General features: G+C 34.5%; 1 long non-coding RNA gene across 1 annotated transcript; it reads right to left on the reverse strand.

The window, feature by feature from the left end:
• Positions 1–2959: 2959 nt before the first annotated feature.
• Positions 2960–3963, reverse strand: LOC135770472 (uncharacterized). Its single transcript, XR_010542637.1, has 3 exons — positions 3806–3963; positions 3158–3514; positions 2960–3056 (listed from the first exon to the last, which is right to left on the reverse strand). It is a non-coding gene; the product is annotated as an uncharacterized lncRNA (long non-coding RNA).
• Between the last annotated feature and the right edge of the window lie 2258 nt (positions 3964–6221).

Consider the following 6221-nt stretch of genomic DNA (forward strand, 5'->3'; position numbering starts at 1 on the left):
ACAAACACACCCCTACCCCAATAGAATTTGGACCTTCTTTTGATAGACCCGCCCCACATATACGCAACCCCAGGCAATAATGTTAGGCCATGTTTACATTAGAGCATTTGCGTTTTAAAACATTTTAAAATGAAAACGATCCTCGTTTATACTGGCATTTTATAAAGAATCTTCATCCACACTATACACCACCATAAACGCATGAAACATGACCAATCACGTAACTGGGCATGCGCATAAAAGTGTAAAATAACTTATTACTCTAATAATAGCTTACCTTTGCACGTTTATGCAGCCTAGGGGTGTGCGATATTGTCAAAAAGTCATACATGGGTCCTTTGCTGGCAACTATAACAGACACTATTTTTGAACCTATAAAAATGTGTTTGGGAAAGTCTTATACTGTTCTATTTCCCCCCTACAACATATTAATATGATTATTAGGTTAATTTTGATTTTATAACTAAACAGAAAGGTCTTTATGATTTAAAAAGAAAGCATTCAAGTGAACAGTACTAAACAGTAGCGAACTTGAAGCAAAAATAAATTTTAGCAAATGCAAACTTCAATCAAACATAGTAAGAGGTGAAGTATTGCTTTAGCCTACCAGAAATGCATATTGCATTAATTTTTAAAAGTGAGCGAGGTCCATGCACGTCCTCCGCTAGCAACACACAAATAGCTAAAAGCGCAAGCGCCTAAACGAGCATTATATTAATGACGTTGAGTTTATTGTTTTTATTAATTTATATTCACAAAACTTATCAACAAAACATCGATTAAAATTAAGAGACAAATTATCTGAAACGAAATTCATTTTAAAGTAGCAAACAAAACTCACATTAAACTGGAAAATAATGTCTGACCCTGACCATTACAATTCTCCCTTCATATTGGCCTCTACAACGCCTATATGGCATTTAAAATTACAGTCTATCTTTCGTAAGCTAACTATATTTAAACAAAACATAAACACTTATAATGTTCTAGCTCCCCCTACAACATATTAATATGATTAATAGTTTAATTTTGATTTTATAACTAAACAGAAAGGTCTTTATGATTTAAAAAGAAAGCATTCAAGTGAACAGTACTAAACAGTAGCGAACGTGAAGCAAAAATAAATTTGAGCAAATGCAAACTTCAATCAAACATAATAAGAAGTGAAGTATTGCTTTAGCCTACCAGAAATGCATATTGCATTAATTTTTAAAAGTGTGCGAGGTCCGTGCACGTCCTCCGCTAGCAACACACAAATAGCTAAAAGCGCAAGCGCCTAAACGAGCATTATATTAATGACGTTGAGTTTATTGTTTTTATTCATTTATATTCACAAAACTTATAAACAAAACATCGATTAAAATTAATACAAATTATCTGAAACGAAATTCATTTTAAAGTAGCAAACAAAACTCACATTAAACTGGAAAATAATGTCTGACCCATTACAATTCTCCCTTCATATTGGTCTTTGCAACGCCTACATGGCGTTTAAAATTACAGTCTATCTTTCGTAAGCTAACTAAATTTAAACAAAACATAAACACATTAAACCCAACAATACAAAACATTAATATAAAACAGACATTATCTATAAGGATACATGTTAAAACAATCCGATATAGCGTTTATAATAGCTGGTTGGTAGATGTTTACTATTTTTGGCAAAACCTCCGTTGCAAACCAACATTTACATGAATAAAATAATTTTTACTTTGAAAATGATGGGCTGTCACGTTAACATCAGCTGTTCGTTTACATAAGACTCCGTCTACGTTCATTTACACTCAGAGCAACGTCTGAGTTCTCAAACTAAAACAGGGTCTTCAGCGTTTGCGAACAAATCCGTTTATGAGGGTCGAAAACGGTGATGTAGTGTAGATGAAAGGCGTAAACGTAGCAAAAGTAACGCGTTTTAAAGCATAAACGCATTAATGTAAACATAGCCTTAGTTAGTAGACGCACCCCTTACTGCTGATTGGCTACAAGTGTGTTTTGGTAGTCGGCCCGACTCCCTTTTCCAAAGTGTTTTTTAAAAACCATGCACCCTGCCTTTAAGTCAAGTCCCACACTATAACTGAATGTTTGTGCTGTCTTAACTGAAAACAGCTTGCACGAACATATCTTGTATTAGAGCTATTGTTTTGTATCAACATGCACACTAGCAATGTTTTTTGCAGGGTAAAACAACTTAAAATAATGTATTAATATAACTAAGGACCTTTTATCAAACACAATTAGTCTCTATCTGTTTCAGATACATGCCAAGTTATATAGCTTTTTTCCAGATTAGGTCAAACTGTAAAAATAATGATTAAAAAAAATCACAAATCCTTAAAGTATACATAGGGTTTTTTGCATCCTGTTCACATGCCGTCTAGACCTAATTGTTCGTTTCTATACCGCCATTTTCTACCATACTGACCACATCCTGTTAAGAAATGTTTTATATTATTTAATATTTTTATTTTATATTTACAGATAGATTTTGCTAGTTACTGTGGGGACGGTGTGGGTTTGGTGGTTGAAGGTACAGGGGATTTTTTGCAGAAAGCCCACGCTGCCCTTTGTCATGAAAATGGATGATAATTTTTATACATTATATTCAATTATATTTGTCTTACTCTTCACATATAAACAGTTTCAATTCCTCTGCTTCGACCTTCAAGAAAAAAGCATAAGTTTTGAATCTGCTTTCTTTTCAGTATTATTTATAATTTTGTTATATTTAAAAAAAAAAGTTTATTGATAACAGAATAAAAAACGAATTGGGTGTACAGTGCAGCTTACCTCCAGTCTGTACTCCATTAACATATGTAGGTGATCTATTTAAACTATTTCCAATCCAAGAGAAGAGATTTCCTATCAAAGATAAAACTGACTTTGTAACACATAGGCTATATTAAAGTGACATTTGTTATTGTTTATCCTTGCACTTGAAAGCTAAAAACAATACTCACCACAGAATTTTAAAAACAAGCAGGCTATAATAAAAAGCAGAATAAATAATCCAGCTCCAGCCGCAAAGTATATCCAGGGGTTTAAAACATTATTTTCTACAAGGAAAGGTACATATTAATAATGAATGATGCTTGCACTGTAGCAAATAGTTTTTGCAAATACTACGATGAAAAAAAGCTAATATTATTCTTCTTACTCTCTGGACGGGTTGTTTCTGTGATATTCAGTCGCCGGCATTCCCGGTTGAGCTCACAGCAGTATGAGCCAAAATCTGAGGCCTGTACATTATGAATAATTATGGAGAAGTTTCCTACTGCAGCTAGGATGGGGAAAACAGTCACCCGTCCTCCTCTAGGATAATTAAAGATGATATTCCCATCTTGTGTGATCTCTAGGAGACTTGATGATAAGTGTCTCCAACTCGCTTTGTTTGTTTTATTAGCGGTGTTATTGCTTGTTTCAAAGTAACAAGGCAGCAAGACTTCAGATTTCAGAGGAGTTCTGATTGTGGATAGTTGAATATCTTCACACTTTCCCTTGCAGTTGCCCAGTGCTAAAAATGTAAGCGTTATAATGAAAAAATTCAGATTAAAGTCTTATAAGATAATTATGAGATAGGAGCATTAAAGTTTGACTTTAAACATTGATTTCACTGTAATTGTAATCTTAGACTTGGCTTTACTTAAGATTAAAGATATCAAAGTTATTTTCACAGAATGTTCTTTACATTATGTAGAAAGCAGTAAATCACAAAAAATACTTTAGCATGGGTAAGTGTTCACAGACTGCGTCACATATTTCTATTTCCTTAATTGATCATAAATGCTGATCTTTTTAAACCTACCTTTTGAAGTCACCACAAAACAAAATAATAATCCAATTTGTGTCACGTACATCATGCATGTCATTTTAGATGTCAGTAGCAAGTGGTCAAAACTTAACAAAAAGCTGTTTGAAGGCTAATGTCATCTGTTATATCCTGTTTGTTCACACCTCTTACAGGGTCAATGTTACCAGGCAGGCACGTGCACACATAGACATCAAAGGGGGCTTGAGCACCTGCCCTTTTTATTCCTGGAGAGAAAGTGCCCTTTTTTTCTGGGGTGCCTTTAAAAAAAAATAATAATAATATGATCTTTATTCATATAACAACTGATGTCTGTCTGTTTCTTGTTTTTTTTACTTGTTGCTTATTTAATTTAACATGAATTTATTCAGGAATCATTTTAATGAGATTTAAACTCTTATATAAAGAAAAATAGCGCTATTTGTGGCACACAAACGGTTAACAGATGAGTCCCGCCTCCAAAATTCACATCCCTAATATGATTGGCTTTACCTTTCCTTAGTCCCGCCTCTCCAACTTACTTCGCTTTATGATTGGTTTGTCTACACTCGTGCTGCATCATTCGGGCTTCAAGCGCAAAAGCTCAGCCTGAACGAGACGCGATCATGTGCATGATTATGCAGGCAGCTACCGGTAAGTGTGTGAGTTTAGTTTAGTTTATTTATTTATAGAGCACACAAATTACAGCGTGGCGCTGTCCAAAGTGCTGTACAAAGGCAATTTTAAGAATGTCATCATCAATACATTTTAAGGAAAGAAAAACAATAACAAATATAAATAAAAAATAAATAAATGTATAATTTAAGATTATAAAATGTTAAACATGATGTGTAAAAGACAATACTGCACTAAAAAAGGTTTCAAGAGGAGGTAAAGGCTTTAGATAATAAATAGGATTTTAACTCCTTTTTGAAAACAGACACTGACTTTACAGCCCTAGTTTGGTAAGGTAAAGAATTCCACAGTTTCGGACCAATGACCGAGAAAGCCCGGTCCCCTCTAAGTTTTAGTCGAGACCTGGGGACAGAGAGAAGCAGCTTATCAGAGGACCTAAGGGATCTAGTGGGATTGTGGTGCTTTAAAAGGTCAGAAAGATAAGAGGGTGCCAGCCCATTTAGAGATTTAAAAACCATCACTAAGATTTTATACTCAATCTGAAAATGTACAGGCAGCCAGCTAAGAGAGCAAAGAATAGGGGTGATATGGTCATGTTTTCGTGTGCCAGTCAACATCCTGGCTGCTGCATTTTGAACAGCCTGCAGTCGTGATAACGCTGACTGACTTACTCCTATATAAAGTGAATTGCAGTACTCTAGTCGAGAAAAAATAAATGAATGAATAGTTTTCTCCAGATCTCTAGAAGATAAAAAGGATTTGGCCTTTGCTAGGAGTCTCAGATGAAAAAAACAAGATTTTACGACAGCATTTATTTGCTTGTCGAACTTAAAAGCATTGTCAAAGTAGACACCCAAATTTCTTACCACTGGTTTGTTATACAATTCCAGTGGTCCCAAATTTACTTTGTCACTCTGCCCAAAAACAATGATTTCAGACTTATTTTCGTTTAGGTTTAAAAAGTTGTGAGACATCCAAACCTTCATTTCCTCAAGACACTCAGTAGCAGCAGATTTCACATAATTAAAAGGTAAGTAAAACTGTGTATCATCCGCATAGCAATGGAAAGATACATTATATTTTCTAAAAATCAACCCCAGAGGCAGCATGTAAATAGAGAAGAGCAATGGAGCAAGGACAGATCCTTGAGGGACCCCATATTTAACATGACCTTTAGAGGAGAAAGATTCCCCTATTTGTACAATAAAAGTCCTGTTTGACAGATAAGATTTGAACCACTGAAGGGCTACTCCATGTATCCCAACATAACTCTCAAGACGGGAGATCAATATATTGTGGTCAATGGTATCAAATGCTGCACTCAGATCTAATAAAAATAAAATAGCAGAAACACCAGTATCAACAGTTAGTAAGATATCATTATACACTCGTAGAAGAGCTGTTTCTGTGCTGTGAGGAAGAAAGCATTCTTATATTAACAGTTTTATGCACAAAATATAGGACACGTTGTTACACATAACGATTCAGGGACATTGTTTTCCACGGCAATCCCATATTAACCTGAAGAGTTGCAAACGTGTAACAGTATAGTGTATGTAGTTTAAACAGACTGCTCATAAAATAATAAAGCACAAACAATAAAATAATTGCTAACTGCAGTAGTAAGCTTTTTTGTTTGCGTTTTTTGTAATGGCTGTTAAATAAGTATAATGTGTTATATAGTGGAGTGCTGGAGTAGATTGGGAAGAAATCTGATGGTTCAGGATTTTACTTGCCCAGTCTGAATTTTCACTGACATCACAAAAAAGTAAAATATAAAATACAAATAAAATAGGCC

The sequence above is a fragment of the Paramisgurnus dabryanus genome, chromosome 8, assembly GCF_030506205.2.
Source record: "Paramisgurnus dabryanus chromosome 8, PD_genome_1.1, whole genome shotgun sequence".
NCBI lineage: Eukaryota > Metazoa > Chordata > Actinopteri > Cypriniformes > Cobitidae > Paramisgurnus > Paramisgurnus dabryanus.